Raw genomic sequence first — 17,916 nt, 5'->3', positions numbered from 1 at the left:
CCAGGGTACCTGGTTGGGCGTTTAACGCCCAAAAGGGTAGCATTTTGGGCGTTAAACGCCAGAATGGATACCATTCTGGGCGTTTAACGCCAGGATGGCTAAAGGGGAAGATTTTGTTTTCAAATCAATTTTTTTTCTAAGTTTTCAAAATCTTTTCAAAATCAAATCTTTTTCAAATCAATTTTTCAATCAAATCTTTTTCAAAATCAATTTCTTTCTATTTTCTAAGATACTTACTATCAATTAATGATTTGATTCAACATTTCAAGTATGTTACCTTTTCTGTTGAGAAAGGTTTAATGTTTGAATCATATCTTTTCTTGTTAGTCAAGTTTTTAATTTTCAAAATCAAATTTTTTAAAATGTTTTTCAAATCATATCTTCTCAATCACATTTTTTTTTTAAAAAAAAACTAAATCATATTTTCTTAACCACATCTTTTTCAAAATAGTTTTCAATCAAATCTTTTTGATTTCTAATTTTAAAATCTTTTTCAAAAATCACTTGATTTCTTTTCCACTTTCATTTTCGAAAATCAAGTAATGTTTTCAAAAATGTTTTCAAAATCTCTTACTTAATTTTTGAAAATTACTTCCCTCCTTCTCACATCCTTCTATTTATGGACTAACACTATCTCTTAATGCAAAATTCGAACTCCATCTTCTTTGATAAGTTCGAATTTTCTACTTCTGTCTTCTATTCTTCTTTTCCTCTGACACTTTAAGGAATCTCTATACTGTGACATAGAGGATTCCACATTTTCTTGTTCTCTTCTCTTTCTTATGAGCAGGAGCAAAGACAAAGGCATTCTTGTTGAGGCTGATCCTGAACCTGAAAGGACCTTGAAGAAAAAGCTAAGAGAAGCCAAAGCACAACTCTCTTTAGAGGACCTGACCGAATTCTTCAAAGAAGAAGGACATATGGCAGCCGAAAACAACAATGCCAACAATGCAAGGAAGGTGCTGGGTGACTTTACTGCACCTACTCCCGATTTCTATGGGAGAAGCATCTCTATCCCTGCCATTGGAGCAAACAACTTTGAGCTTAAGCCTCAATTAGTTTCTCTAATGCAACAGAATTGCAAGTTCCATGGACTTCCATTGGAAGATCCTCATTAGTTTTTAGCTGAGTTCTTGCAAATCTGTGACACTGTCAAGACTAATGGGGTTGACCCTGAGGTCTACAGATTAATGCTATTCCCTTTTGCTGTGAGAGACAGAGCTAAAACATGGTTGGACTCTCAACCTAAAGAAAGCCTGGACTCTTGGGAAAAGCTAGTCAATGCCTTCTTGGCAAAGTTCTTTCCACCTCAAAAATTGAGTAAGCTTAGAGTGGAATTCCAAACCTTCAGACAGAAGGAAGGAGAATCCCTCTATGAAGCTTGGGAAAGATACAAACAATTAATCAGAAAGTGTCCCACTGACATGCTTTCTGAATGGAGCATCATAGGTATTTTCTATGATGGTCTCTCTGAACTGTCCAAGATGTCCTTGGATAGCTCTTCTGGAGGATCTCTTCATCTGAAGAAGACGCCTACTGAGGCTCAAGAACTGATTGAAATGGTTGCAAATAACCAATTCATGTACACTTCTGAACGAATTCCTGTGAACAATGGGACTAGTCAGAAGAAAGGAGTTCTTGAGATTTGACACTCTGAATGCCATATTGGCTCAGAACAAAATATTGACTCAACAAGTCAATATGATTTCTCAAAGTCTGTCTGGAATGCAAAATGCACCAAGCAGTACTAAGGAAGCTTCATCTGAGGAAGAAGCTTATGATCCTGAGAACCCTTCAATAGAAGAGGTGAATTACATGGGAGAACCCTATGGAAACACCTACAATCCTTCATGGAGGAATCATCCAAATCTTTCATGGAAGGATCAACAGAGACCTCAACAAGGTTTCAATAACAATAATGGTGGAAGAAACAGGTTTAGCAATAGCAAGCCTTTTCCATCATCTTCTCAGCAACAGACAGAGAGTTCTAAGCAGAATACCTCTGACTTAGCAACCATGGTCTCTGATCTAATCAAAACCACTCAAAGTTTCATGACTGAAACTAGGTCCTCCATTAGGAATTTGGAAGGACAAGTGGGTCAGCTGAGCAAGAAAATTACTGAACTCCCTCATAGTACTCTCCCAAGCAATACAGAAGAAAATTCAAAAGGAGAGTGCTAGGCCATCAACATGGCCGAATTCTGGGAGGAAGAAGAGGCAGTGAACGCCACTGAGGAAGACCCCACTGGACGTCCACTGGCCTCCAATGAGTTCCCCAATGAGGAACCATGGGAACCTGAGGCTCAAACTGAGACCATAGAGATTCCATTGGACTTACTTCTGCCATTCATGAGCTCTGATGAGTATTCTTCCTCTGAAGAGGATGAGTATGTCACTGAAGAGCAAGTTGCCAAATGCCTTGAAGCAATCATGAAGCTGAATGACAAGTTATTTAGAAATGAGACTTGGGAGGATGAATCCCCTTTGCTCACCAAAGAACTGAATGACTTGTCTAGGCAGAAACTGCCTCAAAAGAGGCAGGATCCTGGGAAGTTTTCTATACCTTGTACCATAGGCACCATGACCTTCAAGAAGGCCTTGTGTGACTTAGGGTCAAGTCTAAACCTCATGCCCCTCTCTGTAATGGAGAAATTAGGGATCTTTGAGGTGCAAGCTGCAAAAATCTCACTAGAGATGGCAGACAACTCAAGAAAACAAGCCTATGGACTTGTAGAGGATGTTCTGGTAAAGGTTGAAGACCATTACATCCCTACTGATTTCATAGTCCTAAAGACTGGGAAGTGCATGGATGAATCCATCATCCTTGGCAGACCCTTCCTAGCCACAGCAAAGGCTGTGATTGATGTTGATAGAGGAGAGTTGATCATTCAAGTGAATGAAGAATCCTTGGTGTTTAAGGCCCAAGGATATCCCTCTGTCATCATGGAGAGGAAGCATGAAGAGCTTCTCTCAAAACAGAGCCAAAAAGAGCCCCCACAGTCAAACTCTAAGTTTGGTGTTGGGAGGCCACAACCAAACTCTAAGTTTGGTATTGAACCCCCACATTCAAACTCTAAGTTTGGTGTTGGGAGGTTCCAACACGGTTCTGAGCATTTCTGAGGCTCCATGAGAGTCCTCTGTCAAGCTAATGACATTAAAGAAGCGCTTGTTGGGAGGCAACCCAATGTTTTATAATTAACTATTTTCTTTTGTTATTATATGTCTTTTGTAGGTTGATGATCATAAGAAGTCACAAAATCCATGAAAAAAGCAAAAACAGAATGAAAAACAGGAAGAAAAATAGCACACCCTGGAGGACGCACCCACTGGCGTTTAAACGCCAGTGAGGTTAGCTGTTGGGCGTTTAACGCCCAGTCTGGCACCATTCTGAGCGTTTAACGCCAGAAAGGGGCACCAGACTGGCGTTAAACGCCAGAAAGGGGCAAGATGCTGGCGTTAAACGCCAGAAATGGGCACCAGCCCGGCGTTTAACGCCAGAAATGGCACAAAACGTGATTTTGAATGCCATTTGGTGCAGGGATGACTTTTCCTTGACACCTCAGGATCTGTGGACCCCACAGGATCCCCACCTACCCTACCACTCTCTCTCTTCTTCACCAATCACCTCAACACCTCTTCCCCAAAAACCCTTCACCTATCAAATCCCATCTTTCTCTTCACCACTCACATCCATCCTTCATAAAACCCCACCTACCCCACCATTCAAATTCAAACCACTTTCCCACCCAAACCCACCCTCAAATGGCCGAACCTCTCTCTCCCCCTCTCCTATATAAACCCTCCTTCACTCCTTCATTTTCACACACCTTAAACACTACTTCTTCTCCCTTTTGGCCGAACACAAAGCCCTCTCCATCTCCTCCATTTCTTCTTCTTCTACTCTCTTCTTTCTTCTTTTGCTCGAGGACGAGCAACCATTTTAAGTTTGGTCTGGTAAAAGCATTGCTTTTTGTTTTTCCATAACCATTTATGGCATCCAAGGCCGGAGAAACCTCTAGAAAGAGGAAAGGGAAGGCAAAGGCTTCCACCTCCGAGTCATGGGAGATGGAAAGATTCATCTCAAGGGTGCATCAAGACCATTTCTATGAAGTTGTGGCCTTGAAGAAGGTGATCCCCGAGGTCCCTTTTTCACTCAAAAAGGGTGAATATCCGGAGATCCGACTTGAGATCCGAAGAAGAGGTTGGGAAGTTCTTACCAACCCCATTCAACAAGTCGGAATCTTGATGGTTCAAGAGTTCTATGCCAATGCATGGATCACCAAGAACCATGACCAAAGTGTGAACCCGAATCCAAAGAATTATCTTACTATGGTTCGGGGGAAATACTTGGATTTTAGTCCGGAAAGTGTGAGGGTGGCGTTCAACTTGCCTATGATGCAAGGAGATGAACATCCCTACACTAGAAGTGTCAACTTTGATCAAAGGTTGGACCAAGTCCTCACAGTCATATGTGAAGAGGGCGCCCAATGGAAGAGAGATTCAAGAGGAAAGCCGGTTCAATTAAGAAGGCAGGACCTCAAGCCCGTGGTTAGAGGATGGTTAGAGTTCATACAACGCTCAATCATTCCCACTAGCAACCGGTCCGAAGTTACCATAGACCGGGCTATCATGATCCATAGCATCATGATTGGAGAAGAAATAGAGGTTCATGAGGTTATAGCCCTAGAACTCTATAAGGTGGCGGACAAGTCCTCTACCTTGACAAGGTTAGCCTTTCCTCATCTCATTTGTCACCTCTGTTATTCAGTGGGAGTTGACATAGAGGGAGACACCCCCACTGATGAGGACAAGCCTATCACTAAGAAGAGGATGGAGCACACAAGAGATCCCACTCATCATGAGATCCCTGAGATTCCTCAAGGGATGCACTTTCCTCCACAAGACTATTGGGAGCAATTAAACACCTCCCTAGGAGAGTTGAGTTCCAACATGGGACAACTAAGGGTGGAGCATCAAGAACACTCCATCATCCTTCATGAAATTAGAGAAGATCAAAGAATCATGAGGGAGGAGCAACAAAGACAAGGAAGAGACATTGAGGAGCTCAAGCACTCCATAGGATCTTCAAGAGCAAGAAAGAGCTGCCATCACTAAGGTGGACCCGTTCCTTGATTTCCTTGTTCTTTATTCTTCTGTCTTTCGAATTTTATGCTTATGTTTATCCATGTATGTGTCTTGTGATCATTAGTGTCTTAGTGTCTATGCCTTAAAGTTATGAATGTCCTATGAAACCATCACCTTTCTTGAATAAAAACGTGCTTAATTGATAAAAGAAAGAATTGCATGAATTTTGAATTTTATAACAGTTTAATTATTTTGATGTGGTGGCAATATTTTTGTTCTCTGAATGTATGCTTAAACAGTGCATATGTATCTTGAATTTGTGGTTTATGAATGTTGGCTCTTGAAAGAATGATGAAAAAGGAGACATGTTACTGAGGATCTGAAAAATCAATAAAATGATTCTTGAAGCAAGAAAAAGCATTTCTATTCAAAAAAAAAAAAAGAAAAACCGAAAAAAAAGAAAAAAAATTATAGAGAAATAAGAGTTGTGATCCAAGGCAAATAAGAGTGTGCTTAAGAACCCTGGACACCTCTAATTGGGGACTTTAGCAAAGCTGAGTCACAATCTGAAAAGGTTCACCCAATTATGTGTCTGTGGCATGTATGTATCCGGTGGTAATACTGGAAGACAGAGTGCTTTGGGCCACAGCCAAGACACAATAAGTAGCTTTGCTCAAGAATCATCATACATTACTAGGAGAATCATTAACACTATCTGGATTCTAAGTTCCTAAAGAAGCCAATCATTCTAATTTTCAAAGGATAGAGTGAGATGCCAAAACTATTCAGAGGCAAAAAGCTAAAAGCCCTGCTCATCTAATTAATACTGATCTTCATAGATGTTTTTGGAATTCATTGCATATTCTCTTCTTTTTATCTTATTTGATTTTCAGTTGCTTGAGGACAAGCAACAATTTAAGTTTGGTGTTGTGATGAGCGGATAATTTATACACTTTTTGGCATTATTTTTAGTATGTTTTTGGTATGATATAGTTAGTTTTTAGTATATTTTTATTATTTTTTTAGTTAAAATTCACTTTTCTGGACTTTACTATGAGTTTGTGTGCTTTTCTGTGATTTCAGGTATTTTCTGGCTGAAATTGAGGGACCTGAGCAAAAATCTGATTCAGAGACCAAAAAGGACTGCAGATGCTGTTGGATTCTGACCTCCCTGCACTCGAAGTGGATTTTCTGGAGCTACAGAAGCCCAATTGGCGCGCTCTAAACGGCGTTAGAAAGTAGACATCCTGGGCTTTCCAGAAATATATGATAGTCCATACTTTGCCCAAGATTTGATGGCCCAAACCGGCGTTCAAAGTCACCCTCAGGAATCCCAGCGTTAAACGCCGGAACTGGCACCAAAATGGGAGTTAAATGCCCAAACTGGCATAAAAGCTGGCGTTTAACTCCAAGAAGAGTCTCTGCACGAAAAATGCTTCATTGCTCAGCCCAAGCACACACCAAGTGGGGCCCGGAAGTGGATTTTTATGTCATTTACTCATTTCTGTACACCTTAGGCTACTAGTTTTTCTATAAGTAGGACCTTTGACTATTGTATTAGAAATCTTTGGATTGTTTTGAGATCCTTTGATCATCTTTGGACGTCTAGTTCTTAGATATTGGAGGCTGGCCATTCGCCATGCCTAGACCTTATGCTTATGTATTTTCAACGGTGAGTTTCTACACCATGATTAAGGTGTGGAGCTTTGCTGTCCTCGAGTATTATGCAATTATATTGTTCTTTTCAATTCGCTTGTTCTTGTTCTAAGATTCATTGTTCTTAACTTGTGAATGTGATGATCCTGAATCTATATTCTCACCCAGAACAATGACTGAAAACTTTGTTTACAGGATCAAGTCTAGTGGATCTGGTTCTTTGAGATCCTTTGATCTGACCATCTTTTTACAATACGCACCAGTGGAGATCAGAGTCTTCGTGGTATGGCGAACTATGGCAGCATTCAAGAGAATCCGGAAGGTCAGATTGTCTTGGTTTCTGAGAGCAGTTCAAAGATTGAATGATGTGACGCTTAAACTCGAAGGGGGGCGTTATACAGACCAAAAGAATCACTGGATCATTCGGCATTGAGAACCGCAGATGATTCCGCATGCTGGGCAGAGCATATGCAATGTTTCCACTGGAAGATTGGAGTACCACTTTCAACGGTGAACCTTCTATTGCTGAAGAGTAGAAGGACTTGACACAGTAGGAACAAGGACGAGGAAGGCTCTTCATCTTTCTGAGTCACCACGTTACAAAGTTCATCTACTTTGTGTTACGTTCTCGCCGATGGTACAATTTGGTGCGAACTATAAAGTGCATCATCCAGCACTAAATCCCGGATCACAGAACTCCGCAGTAAGCGTTTTTCGAGAGATCTAATGGTGACCTCTGGAAGTTCGTGTTGCATCTTTTTTTTCGTGTGCCATTCATCTTTAAATACGCATTTGAGGGACACTAAGCGAGCGAATGGCTCATCTGACAGGATTGTACCCGCAAGGCTTCGCGATAGTTTATGCACCTTGCGCCGGATGTTCAAAGTTGTTGTGCGAACTTTAATCAGTGCGGATTCCAGCACTAACACCAAGTTTTGCGTTATGCCCGGGAGTGTACTAGTTGGACACTGAGGTTCATCTTGTTGACCTTTTTTTTTTTTTTTCGATCTTGCAGATTCATTCTAATGAGTTTATGAGATTGGAACCTAAGGCGAGCCGCAATCTCATTGGACAGGCACCTAGGTACCGCAAGGCTTGCTGATTTTATCTCTGTGGCTTTTGGAACTAATGTCGACTAAGCCTTAATGCACTCGGCCATTCAGATCCGCAGAAGCTTTCTTGGCTGGTGCTTGAAGCATGTCTACCTGGGAGCCTTCGTGTTGCACCATTTGTTTTTTTTTAACTTGCCACCTTATTTTTGAAATGACGCTATCCGAGTATACACCAATTTTGGGTCAGCCGCTAAGTTGGCTCATTGACATGCATCCTAGTACCAAGGCTTCAGATAGTTTTGACGATTCTCGCGCGATTTGAATCAAACATTGTTGTGCGCTATATGCATTCATTTTGTTAGTGCAGATATCAAACTGCTAAGTTTGGTGCTTGCATGCAGTTATTTGATTATCTTGTTGATATTAATATTTTTTTTTTGTGTTTTCAGTCATATACAGAAATTGAAGATTCAGAACATACAGCAGAGGACATTGCACAGGAAGTGGCGTTCAAACGCCCAAGTGGCAGACTCATTTCGATCAGGGTACCTGGTGGCGTTACGCCAGGGAGCATTTGGCTTACGCAGAATGGATACCTTCTGCGTTAACGCAGGATCTAAAAAGATTTTGTTTTCAATCTTTTTTCAAGTCAAATCTTTCAAATCAATCTTATTCAAATCATTCATCAAACTTTCAAAATAATTCTTTCTATTTCTAAGATACTATACTAATGATTTGATTCACATTTCAAGTATGTTCCTTTCTGTTGAAAAGGTTTATTTGATCATTTTTTCTTGTTAAGTCAGTTTTAATTTTTCAAGATCAAATCTTTAAAATGTTTTTCAAATCATATCTTTCGCAGATAGTGTTACGCTCTCTCGCGCCGCATGGTTAAGAAAATTGTGTGTGCAAACTATAATAGGTGCGATCATACCAGCACTAATGCACCAGATCCCATCAGAACTCCGCAGTTAAGCGTGTTTGGGCGAGAGTAGTACTAGGATGGGTGACCTCTGGGAAGTCCTCGTGTTGCACCTTTTTTTTTTTTTTTAACGTCGTGCCGACCTTCATTCTTTAAATGACGCTATCCGAGTAGGACACCTAAGGGCGAGCCGCAATGGCCTATCCTCGACAGGCACCTACGGTACCGCAAGCTTCGCGGATATTGTTACGCTCTCTCGCGTCGCATGGTTAAAAAATTGTGTGTGCGAACTATAATAGGTGCGATCATACCAGCACTAATGCCCGATCCCATCAGAACTCCGCAGTTAAGCGTGCTTGGCGAGAGTAGTACTAGGATGGGTGACCTCCTGGAAGTCCTCGTGTTGCACCTCTTTTTTTTTTTTTTTAACGTCGTGCGACCTTCATTCTTTAAATGACGTATCCCGAGTAGGACACCTAAGGGCGAGCCGCAATGGCCTCATCCTCGACAGGCACCTACGGTACCCGCAGGCTTCGCGGATAGTGTTACGCTCTCTCGCCGCATGGTTAACAAAATTGTGTGTGCGAACTATAATAGGTGCGATCATACCAGACTAATGCACCGGATCCATCAGAACTCCGCAGTTAAGCGTGCTTGGCGAGATAGTACTAGGATGGGTGACCTCTTGGAAGTCCTCGTGTTCACCACTTTTTTTTTTTTTTTAACGTCGTGCCACCTTCATTCTTTAAATACGCTATCCGAGTAGGACCTGGGCGAGCCGCAATGGCTATCCTCGACAGGACCTACGGTACCGCAAGGCTTCGCAGATAGTTTACGCTCTCTCGCGCCGCATGGTTAACAAAATTGTGTGTGCGAACTATAATAGGTGCGATCATACCAGCACTAATGCACCGGATCCATCAGAACTCCGCAGTTAAGCGTGCTTGGGCGAGAGTAGCTAGGATGGTGACCTCTGGGAAGTCCTCGTGTTCACCTCTTTTTTTTTTTTTTTTAACGTCGTGCCGACCTTCATTCTTTAAATGACGCTATCCCGAGTAGGACACCTAGGCGAGCCGCAATGGCCTCATCCTCTGACAGGCACCTACGGTACCGCAAGGCTTCGCAGATAGTGTTACGCTCTCTCGCGCCGCATGGTTAACAAAATTGTGTGTGCGAACTATAATAGGTGCGATCATACCAGCACTAATGCACCGGATCCATCAGAACTCCGCAGTTAAGCGTGCTTGGGCGAGAGTAGTACTAGATGGTGACCTCCTGGGAAGTCCTCGTGTTGCACCTCTTTTTTTTTTTTTTTTTTAACGTCGTGCCGACCTTCATTCTTTAAATGACGCTATCCCGAGTAGGACACCTAAGGGCGAGCCGCAATGGCCTCATCCTCGACAGGCACCTACGGTACCCGCAAGGCTTCGCAGATAGTGTTACGCTCTCTCGCGCGCATGGTTAACAAAATTGTGTGTGCGAACTATAATAGGTGCGATCATACAGCACTAATGCACCGATCCCATCAGAATCCGCATTAAGCGTGCTTGGGCGAGAGTAGTACTAGATGGGTGACCTCTGGAAGTCCTCGTGTTGCACCTCTTTTTTTTTTTTTTTTAACGTCGTGCGACCTTCATTCTTTAAATGACGCTATCCGAGTAGGACACCTAAGGGCGAGCCGCAATGGCCTCATCCTCGACAGCACCTACGGTACCGCAAGGCTTCGCAGATAGTGTTACGCTCTCTCGCGCCGCATGGTAACAAAATTGTGTGTGCGAACTATAATAGGTGGATCATACCAGCACTAATGCACGGATCCCATCAGAACTCCGAGTTAAGCGTGCTTGGGCGAGATAGTACTAGGATGGGTGACCTCTGGGAAGTCCTCGTGTTGCACCTTTTTTTTTTTTTTTTAACGTCGTGCCGACCTTCATTCTTTAAATGACGCTATCCGAGTAGGCACCTAAGGGCGAGCCGCAATGGCCTCATCCTCGACAGGCACCTACGGTACCCGCAAGGCTTCGCAGATAGTGTTACGGCTCTCTCGCGCCGCATGGTTAACAAAATTGTGTGTGCGAACTATAATAGGTGCGATCATACCAGCACTAATGCACCGGATCCCATCAGAACTCCGCAGTTAAGCGTGCTTGGGCGAGAGTAGTACTAGGATGGGTGACCTCTGGGAAGTCCTCGTGTTGCACCTCTTTTTTTTTTTTTTTAACGTCGTGCCGACCTTCATTCTTTAAATGACGCTATCCCGAGTAGGACACCTAAGGGCGAGCCGCAATGGCCTCATCCTCGACAGGCACTACGGTACGCAAGGCTTCGCAGATAGTGTTACGCTCTCTCGCGCCGCATGGTTACAAAATTGTGTGTGCGAACTATAATAGGTGCGATCATACAGCACTAATGCACCGGATCCCATCAGAACTCCGCAGTTAAGCGTGCTTGGGCGAGAGTAGTACTAGGATGGGTGACCTCCTGGGAAGTCCTCGTGTTGCACCTCTTTTTTTTTTTTTTTTTTAACGTCGTGCCGACCTTCATTCTTTAAATGACGCTATCTCCGAGTAGGACACCTAATGGGCGAGCCGCAATGGGCCTTCATCCTCGACAGGCACTACGGTACCGCAGCTTCGCAGATAGTGTTACGCTCTTCGCGCCGCATGGTTTAAAAATTGTGTGTGCGAACTATAATAGGTGCGATCATACCAGCACTAATGCACCGGATCCCATCAGAATCCGCGCAAGGCTTCGCAGATAGTGTTACGCTCTCTCGCGCCGCATGGTTAACAAAATTGTGTGTGCGAACTATAATAGGTGCGATCATACCAGCACTAATGCACCGGATCCCATCAGAACTCCGCAGTTAAGCGTGCTTGGGCGAGAGTAGTACTAGGATGGGTGACCTCCTGGAAGTCCTCGTGTTGCACCTCTTTTTTTTTTTTTTTAACGTCGTGCCGACCTTCATTCTTTAAATGACGCTATCCCGAGTAGGACACCTAAGGGCGAGCCGCAATGGCCTCATCCTCGACAGGCACCTACGGTACCCGCCCCGCGGCTTGATAGTGTTACGCTCTCTCGCGCCGCATGGTTAACAAAATTGTGTGTGCGAACTATAATAGGTGCGATCATACCAGCACTAATGCACCGGATCCCATCAGAACTCCGCAGTTAAGCGTGCTTGGGCGAGAGTAGTACTAGGATGGGTGACCTCCTGGGAAGTCCTCGTGTTGCACCTCTTTTTTTTTTTTTTTTTTTAACGTCGTGCCGACCTTCATTCTTTAAATGACGCTATCCCGAGTAGGACACCTAAGGGCGAGCCGCAATGGCCTCATCCTCGACAGGCACCTACGGTACCCGCAAGGCTTCGCAGATAGTGTTACGCTCTCTCGCGCCGCATGGTTAACAAAATTGTGTGTGCGAACTATAATAGGTGCGATCATACCAGCACTAATGCACCGGATCCCATCAGAACTCCGCAGTTAAGCGTGCTTGGGCGAGAGTAGTACTAGGATGGGTGACCTCCTGGGAAGTCCTCGTGTTGCACCTCTTTTTTTTTTTTTTTTTTAACGTCGTGCCGACCTTCATTCTTTAAATGACGCTATCCCGAGTAGGACACCTAAGGGCGAGCCGCAATGGCCTCATCCTCGACAGGCACCTACGGTACCCGCAAGGCTTCGCGGATAGTGTTACGCTCTCTCGCGCCGCATGGTTAACAAAATTGTGTGTGCGAACTATAATAGGTGCGATCATACCAGCACTAATGCACCGGATCCCATCAGAACTCCGCAGTTAAGCGTGCTTGGGCGAGAGTAGTACTAGGATGGGTGACCTCTGGGAAGTCCTCGTGTTGCACCTCTTTTTTTTTTTTTTTAACGTCGTGCCGACCTTCATTCTTTAAATGACGCTATCCCGAGTAGGACACCTAAGGGCGAGCCGCAATGGCCTCATCCTCGACAGGCACCTACGGTACCCGCAAGGCTTCGCAGATAGTGTTACGCTCTCTCGCGCCGCATGGTTAACAAAATTGTGTGTGCGAACTATAATAGGTGCGATCATACCAGCACTAATGCACCGGATCCCATCAGAACTCCGCAGTTAAGCGTGCTTGGGCGAGAAGTAGTACTAGGATGGGTGACCTGGGAAGTCCTCGTGTTGCACCTCTTTTTTTTTTTTTTAACGTCGTGCCGACCTTCATTCTTTAAATGACGCTATCCCGAGTAGGACACCTAAGGGCGAGCCGCAATGGCCTCATCCTCGACAGGCACCTACGGTACCCGCAAGGCTTCGCGGATAGTGTTACGCTCTCTCGCGCCGCATGGTTAACAAAATTGTGTGTGCGAACTATAATAGGTGCGATCATACCAGCACTAATGCACCGGATCCCATCAGAACTCCGCAGTTAAGCGTGCTTGGGCGAGAGTAGTACTAGGATGGGTGACCTCCTGGGAGTCCTCGTGTTGCACCTCTTTTTTTTTTTTTTTAACGTCGTGCCGACCTTCATTCTTTAAATGACGCTATCCCGAGTAGGACACCTAAGGGCGAGCCGCAATGGCCTCATCCTCGACAGGCACCTACGGTACCCGCAAGGCTTCGCGGATAGTGTTACGCTCTCTCGCGCCGCATGGTTAACAAAATTGTGTGTGCGAACTATAATAGGTGCGATCATACCAGCACTAATGCACCGGATCCCATCAGAACTCCGCAGTTAAGCGTGCTTGGGCGAGAATAGTACTAGGATGGGTGACCTCCTGGGAAGTCCTCGTGTTGCACCTCTTTTTTTTTTTTTTTTAACGTCGTGCCGACCTTCATTCTTTAAATGACGCTATCCGAGTAGGACACCTAAGGGCGAGCCGCAATGGCCTCATCCTCGACAGGCACCTACGGTACCCGCAAGGCTTCGCAGATAGTGTTACGCTCTCTCGCGCCGCATGGTTAACAAAATTGTGTGTGCGAACTATAATAGGTGCGATCATACCAGCACTAATGCACCGGATCCCATCAGAACTCCGCAGTTAAGCGTGCTTGGGCGAGAGTAGTACTAGGATGGGTGACCTCCTGGGAAGTCCTCGTGTTGCACCTCTTTTTTTTTTTTTTTTTAACGTCGTGCCGACCTTCATTCTTTAAATGACGCTATCCCGAGTAGGACACCTAAGGGCGAGCCGCAATGGCCTCATCCTCGACAGGCACCTACGGTACCCGCAAGGCTTCGCGGATAGTGTTACGCTCTCTCGCGCCGCATGGTTAACAAAATTGTGTGTGCGAACTATAATAGGTGCGATCATACCAGCACTAATGCACCGGATCCCATCAGAACTCCGCAGTTAAGCGTGCTTGGGCGAGAATAGTACTAGGATGGGTGACCTCCTGGGAAGTCCTCGTGTTGCACCTCTTTTTTTTTTTTTTTAACGTCGTGCCGACCTTCATTCTTTAAATGACGCTATCCCGAGTAGGACACCTAAGGGCGAGCCGCAATGGCCTCATCCTCGACAGGCACCTACGGTACCCGCAAGGCTTCGCGGATAGTGTTACGCTCTCTCGCGCCGCATGGTTAACAAAATTGTGTGTGCGAACTATAATAGGTGCGATCATACCAGCACTAATGCACCGGATCCCATCAGAACTCCGCAGTTAACGTGCTTGGGCGAGAATAGTACTAGGATGGGTGACTGGGAAGTCCTCGTGTTGCACCTCTTTTTTTTTTTTTTAACGTCGTGCCGACCTTCATTCTTTAAATGACGCTATCCGAGTAGGACACCTAAGGGCGAGCCGCAATGGCCTCATCCTCGACAGGCACCTACGGTACCCGCAAGGCTTCGCGGATAGTGTTACGCTCTCTCGCGCCGCATGGTTAACAAAATTGTGTGTGCGAACTATAATAGGTGCGATCATACCAGCACTAATGCACCGGATCCCATCAGAACTCCGCAGTTAAGCGTGCTTGGGCGAGAGTAGTACTAGGATGGGTGACCTCTGGGAAGTCCTCGTGTTGCACCTCTTTTTTTTTTTTTTTAACGTCGTGCCGACCTTCATTCTTTAAATGACGCTATCCCGAGTAGGACACCTAAGGGCGAGCCGCAATGGCCTCATCCTCGACAGGCACCTACGGTACCCGCAAGGCTTCGCAGATAGTGTTACGCTCTCTCGCGCCGCATGGTTAACAAAATTGTGTGTGCGAACTATAATAGGTGCGATCATACCAGCACTAATGCACCGGATCCCATCAGAACTCCGCAGTTAAGCGTGCTTGGGCGAGAGTAGTACTAGGATGGGTGACCTCCTGGGAAGTCCTCGTGTTGCACCTCTTTTTTTTTTTTTTTTTTTTAACGTCGTGCCGACCTTCATTCTTTAAATGACGCTATCCCGAGTAGGACACCTAAGGGCGAGCCGCAATGGCCTCATCCTCGACAGGCACCTACGGTACCCGCAAGGCTTCGCGGATAGTGTTACGCTCTCTCGCGCCGCATGGTTAACAAAATTTGTGTGCGAACTATAATAGGTGCGATCATACCAGCACTAATGCACCGGATCCCATCAGAACTCCGCAGTTAAGCGTGCTTGGGCGAGAATAGTACTAGGATGGGTGACCTCCTGGGAAGTCCTCGTGTTGCACCCTTTTTTTTTTTTTTTAACGTCGTGCCGACCTTCATTCTTTAAATGACGCTATCCCGAGTAGGACACCTAAGGGCGAGCCGCAATGGCCTCATCCTCGACAGGCACCTACGGTACCCGCAAGGCTTCGCGGATAGTGTTACGCTCTCTCGCGCCGCATGGTTAACAAAATTGTGTGTGCGAACTATAATAGGTGCGATCATACCAGCACTAATGCACCGGATCCCATCAGAACTCCGCAGTTAAGCGTGCTTGGGCGAGAAGTAGTACTAGGATGGGTGACCTCCTGGGAAGTCCTCGTGTTGCACCTCTTTTTTTTTTTTTTTTTTAACGTCGTGCCGACCTTCATTCTTTAAATGACGCTATCCCGAGTAGGACACCTAAGGGCGAGCCGCAATGGCCTCATCCTCGACAGGCACCTACGGTACCCGCAAGGCTTCGCGGATAGTGTTACGCTCTCTCGCGCCGCATGGTTAACAAAATTGTGTGTGCGAACTATAATAGGTGCGATCATACCAGCACTAATGCACCGGATCCCATCAGAACTCCGCAGTTAAGCGTGCTTGGGCGAGATAGTACTAGGATGGGTGACCTCCTGGGAAGTCCTCGTGTTGCACCTCTTTTTTTTTTTTTTTTAACGTCGTGCCGACCTTCATTCTTTAAATGACGCTATCCCGAGTAGGACACCTAAGGGCGAGCCGCAATGGCCTCATCCTCGACAGGCACCTACGGTACCCGCAAGGCTTCGCGGATAGTGTTACGCTCTCTCGCGCCGCATGGTTAACAAAATTGTGTGTGCGAACTATAATAGGTGCGATCATACCAGCACTAATGCACCGGATCCCATCAGAACTCCGCAGTTAAGCGTGCTTGGGCGAGAGTAGTACTAGGATGGGTGACCTCCTGGGAAGTCCTCGTGTTGCACCTCTTTTTTTTTTTTTTTTAACGTCGTGCCGACCTTCATTCTTTAAATGACGCTATCCCGAGTAGGACACCTAAGGGCGAGCCGCAATGGCCTCATCCTCGACAGGCACCTACGGTACCCGCAAGGCTTCGCGGATAGTGTTACGCTCTCTCGCGCCGCATGGTTAACAAAATTGTGTGTGCGAACTATAATAGGTGCGATCATACCAGCACTAATGCACCGGATCCCATCAGAACTCCGCAGTTAAGCGTGCTTGGCGAGATAGTACTAGGATGGGTGACCTCCTGGGAAGTCCTCGTGTTGCACCTCTTTTTTTTTTTTTTTAACGTCGTGCCGACCTTCATTCTTTAAATGACGCTATCCCGAGTAGGACACCTAAGGGCGAGCCGCAATGGCCTCATCCTCGACAGGCACCTACGGTACCCGCAAGGCTTCGCAGATAGTGTTACGCTCTCTCGCGCCGCATGGTTAACAAAATTGTGTGTGCGAACTATAATAGGTGCGATCATACCAGCACTAATGCACCGGATCCCATCAGAACTCCGCAGTTAAGCGTGCTTGGGCGAGAGTAGTACTAGGATGGGTGACCTCCTGGGAAGTCCTCGTGTTGCACCTCTTTTTTTTTTTTTTTTAACGTCGTGCCGACCTTCATTCTTTAAATGACGCTATCCCGAGTAGGACACCTAAGGGCGAGCCGCAATGGCCTCATCCTCGACAGGCACCTACGGTACCCGCAAGGCTTCGCGGATAGTGTTACGCTCTCTCGCGCCGCATGGTTAACAAAATTGTGTGTGCGAACTATAATAGGTGCGATCATACCAGCACTAATGCACCGGATCCCATCAGAACTCCGCAGTTAAGCGTGCTTGGGCGAGATAGTACTAGGATGGGTGACCTCCTGGGAAGTCCTCGTGTTGCACCCTTTTTTTTTTTTTTTTTAACGTCGTGCCGACCTTCATTCTTTAAATGACGCTATCCCGAGTAGGACACCTAAGGGCGAGCCGCAATGGCCTCATCCTCGACAGGCACCTACGGTACCCGCAAGGCTTCGCGGATAGTGTTACGCTCTCTCGCGCCGCATGGTTAACAAAATTGTGTGTGCGAACTATAATAGGTGCGATCATACCAGCACTAATGCACCGGATCCCATCAGAACTCCGCAGTTAAGCGTGCTTGGGCGAGAGTAGTACTAGGATGGGTGACCTCCTGGGAAGTCCTCGTGTTGCACCTCTTTTTTTTTTTTTTTAACGTCGTGCCGACCTTCATTCTTTAAATGACGCTATCCCGAGTAGGACACCTAAGGGCGAGCCGCAATGGCCTCATCCTCGACAGGCACCTACGGTACCCGCAAGGCTTCGCGGATAGTGTTACGCTCTCTCGCGCCGCATGGTTAACAAAATTGTGTGTGCGAACTATAATAGGTGCGATCATACCAGCACTAATGCACCGGATCCCATCAGAACTCCGCAGTTAAGCGTGCTTGGGCGAGATAGTACTAGGATGGGTGACCTCCTGGGAAGTCCTCGTGTTGCACCTCTTTTTTTTTTTTTTTTTAACGTCGTGCCGACCTTCATTCTTTAAATGACGCTATCCCGAGTAGGACACCTAAGGGCGAGCCGCAATGGCCTCATCCTCGACAGGCACCTACGGTACCCGCAAGGCTT

At 45.8% G+C, this 17,916-nt stretch overlaps 25 non-coding genes and 4 pseudogenes across 25 annotated transcripts; all 29 read left to right on the top strand.

Annotated features, from left to right (window-relative positions):
* Positions 1 to 8,713: 8,713 nt before the first annotated feature.
* LOC112699033 (5S ribosomal RNA) lies at positions 8,714 to 8,831 on the top strand. Its single transcript, XR_003152158.1, has one exon. It is a non-coding gene; the product is annotated as a 5S ribosomal RNA (ribosomal RNA).
* Positions 8,832 to 9,012: 181 nt separating this feature from the next.
* LOC112699465 (5S ribosomal RNA) lies at positions 9,013 to 9,127 on the top strand (annotated as a pseudogene).
* A 472-nt stretch (positions 9,128 to 9,599) lies between these two features.
* LOC112699528 (5S ribosomal RNA) lies at positions 9,600 to 9,712 on the top strand (annotated as a pseudogene).
* Positions 9,713 to 9,899: 187 nt separating this feature from the next.
* Positions 9,900 to 10,015, top strand: LOC112699297 (5S ribosomal RNA). The gene has a single exon (XR_003152379.1). It is a non-coding gene; the product is annotated as a 5S ribosomal RNA (ribosomal RNA).
* A 190-nt stretch (positions 10,016 to 10,205) lies between these two features.
* LOC112699550 (5S ribosomal RNA) lies at positions 10,206 to 10,317 on the top strand (annotated as a pseudogene).
* Positions 10,318 to 10,501: 184 nt separating this feature from the next.
* Positions 10,502 to 10,615, top strand: LOC112699481 (5S ribosomal RNA; annotated as a pseudogene).
* A 186-nt stretch (positions 10,616 to 10,801) lies between these two features.
* Positions 10,802 to 10,919, top strand: LOC112698735 (5S ribosomal RNA). The gene has a single exon (XR_003151876.1). It is a non-coding gene; the product is annotated as a 5S ribosomal RNA (ribosomal RNA).
* Positions 10,920 to 11,103: 184 nt separating this feature from the next.
* LOC112698926 (5S ribosomal RNA) lies at positions 11,104 to 11,221 on the top strand. Its single transcript, XR_003152056.1, has one exon. It is a non-coding gene; the product is annotated as a 5S ribosomal RNA (ribosomal RNA).
* Positions 11,222 to 11,530: 309 nt separating this feature from the next.
* Positions 11,531 to 11,648, top strand: LOC112698716 (5S ribosomal RNA). Its single transcript, XR_003151858.1, has one exon. It is a non-coding gene; the product is annotated as a 5S ribosomal RNA (ribosomal RNA).
* Positions 11,649 to 11,835: 187 nt separating this feature from the next.
* On the top strand, positions 11,836 to 11,954 carry LOC112700839 (5S ribosomal RNA). The gene has a single exon (XR_003153728.1). It is a non-coding gene; the product is annotated as a 5S ribosomal RNA (ribosomal RNA).
* Positions 11,955 to 12,146: 192 nt separating this feature from the next.
* Positions 12,147 to 12,265, top strand: LOC112700837 (5S ribosomal RNA). The gene has a single exon (XR_003153726.1). It is a non-coding gene; the product is annotated as a 5S ribosomal RNA (ribosomal RNA).
* Positions 12,266 to 12,456: 191 nt separating this feature from the next.
* LOC112698734 (5S ribosomal RNA) lies at positions 12,457 to 12,574 on the top strand. Its single transcript, XR_003151875.1, has one exon. It is a non-coding gene; the product is annotated as a 5S ribosomal RNA (ribosomal RNA).
* A 188-nt stretch (positions 12,575 to 12,762) lies between these two features.
* LOC112699179 (5S ribosomal RNA) lies at positions 12,763 to 12,879 on the top strand. Its single transcript, XR_003152295.1, has one exon. It is a non-coding gene; the product is annotated as a 5S ribosomal RNA (ribosomal RNA).
* A 187-nt stretch (positions 12,880 to 13,066) lies between these two features.
* On the top strand, positions 13,067 to 13,184 carry LOC112698576 (5S ribosomal RNA). Its single transcript, XR_003151725.1, has one exon. It is a non-coding gene; the product is annotated as a 5S ribosomal RNA (ribosomal RNA).
* Positions 13,185 to 13,372: 188 nt separating this feature from the next.
* Positions 13,373 to 13,491, top strand: LOC112698530 (5S ribosomal RNA). The gene has a single exon (XR_003151681.1). It is a non-coding gene; the product is annotated as a 5S ribosomal RNA (ribosomal RNA).
* Positions 13,492 to 13,679: 188 nt separating this feature from the next.
* LOC112700836 (5S ribosomal RNA) lies at positions 13,680 to 13,798 on the top strand. The gene has a single exon (XR_003153725.1). It is a non-coding gene; the product is annotated as a 5S ribosomal RNA (ribosomal RNA).
* A 190-nt stretch (positions 13,799 to 13,988) lies between these two features.
* Positions 13,989 to 14,107, top strand: LOC112698529 (5S ribosomal RNA). The gene has a single exon (XR_003151680.1). It is a non-coding gene; the product is annotated as a 5S ribosomal RNA (ribosomal RNA).
* A 188-nt stretch (positions 14,108 to 14,295) lies between these two features.
* LOC112699359 (5S ribosomal RNA) lies at positions 14,296 to 14,409 on the top strand. The gene has a single exon (XR_003152435.1). It is a non-coding gene; the product is annotated as a 5S ribosomal RNA (ribosomal RNA).
* Positions 14,410 to 14,595: 186 nt separating this feature from the next.
* LOC112698733 (5S ribosomal RNA) lies at positions 14,596 to 14,713 on the top strand. The gene has a single exon (XR_003151874.1). It is a non-coding gene; the product is annotated as a 5S ribosomal RNA (ribosomal RNA).
* Positions 14,714 to 14,901: 188 nt separating this feature from the next.
* On the top strand, positions 14,902 to 15,020 carry LOC112700835 (5S ribosomal RNA). The gene has a single exon (XR_003153724.1). It is a non-coding gene; the product is annotated as a 5S ribosomal RNA (ribosomal RNA).
* Positions 15,021 to 15,212: 192 nt separating this feature from the next.
* LOC112698624 (5S ribosomal RNA) lies at positions 15,213 to 15,331 on the top strand. Its single transcript, XR_003151770.1, has one exon. It is a non-coding gene; the product is annotated as a 5S ribosomal RNA (ribosomal RNA).
* A 187-nt stretch (positions 15,332 to 15,518) lies between these two features.
* On the top strand, positions 15,519 to 15,638 carry LOC112698809 (5S ribosomal RNA). The gene has a single exon (XR_003151945.1). It is a non-coding gene; the product is annotated as a 5S ribosomal RNA (ribosomal RNA).
* Positions 15,639 to 15,829: 191 nt separating this feature from the next.
* Positions 15,830 to 15,947, top strand: LOC112698681 (5S ribosomal RNA). The gene has a single exon (XR_003151825.1). It is a non-coding gene; the product is annotated as a 5S ribosomal RNA (ribosomal RNA).
* A 189-nt stretch (positions 15,948 to 16,136) lies between these two features.
* Positions 16,137 to 16,255, top strand: LOC112700834 (5S ribosomal RNA). Its single transcript, XR_003153723.1, has one exon. It is a non-coding gene; the product is annotated as a 5S ribosomal RNA (ribosomal RNA).
* A 189-nt stretch (positions 16,256 to 16,444) lies between these two features.
* Positions 16,445 to 16,561, top strand: LOC112699111 (5S ribosomal RNA). Its single transcript, XR_003152231.1, has one exon. It is a non-coding gene; the product is annotated as a 5S ribosomal RNA (ribosomal RNA).
* A 188-nt stretch (positions 16,562 to 16,749) lies between these two features.
* LOC112700833 (5S ribosomal RNA) lies at positions 16,750 to 16,868 on the top strand. Its single transcript, XR_003153722.1, has one exon. It is a non-coding gene; the product is annotated as a 5S ribosomal RNA (ribosomal RNA).
* Positions 16,869 to 17,057: 189 nt separating this feature from the next.
* On the top strand, positions 17,058 to 17,175 carry LOC112698846 (5S ribosomal RNA). The gene has a single exon (XR_003151980.1). It is a non-coding gene; the product is annotated as a 5S ribosomal RNA (ribosomal RNA).
* Positions 17,176 to 17,364: 189 nt separating this feature from the next.
* On the top strand, positions 17,365 to 17,483 carry LOC112700832 (5S ribosomal RNA). The gene has a single exon (XR_003153721.1). It is a non-coding gene; the product is annotated as a 5S ribosomal RNA (ribosomal RNA).
* A 188-nt stretch (positions 17,484 to 17,671) lies between these two features.
* On the top strand, positions 17,672 to 17,789 carry LOC112698680 (5S ribosomal RNA). The gene has a single exon (XR_003151824.1). It is a non-coding gene; the product is annotated as a 5S ribosomal RNA (ribosomal RNA).
* Positions 17,790 to 17,916: the final 127 nt, after the last annotated feature.

This window comes from Arachis hypogaea, chromosome 6 (assembly GCF_003086295.3).
Source record: "Arachis hypogaea cultivar Tifrunner chromosome 6, arahy.Tifrunner.gnm2.J5K5, whole genome shotgun sequence".
Lineage (NCBI taxonomy): Eukaryota > Viridiplantae > Streptophyta > Magnoliopsida > Fabales > Fabaceae > Arachis > Arachis hypogaea.
Note: the sequence above shows the minus strand (reverse complement) of the source record. Positions and strands in the feature narration are given on the sequence as shown.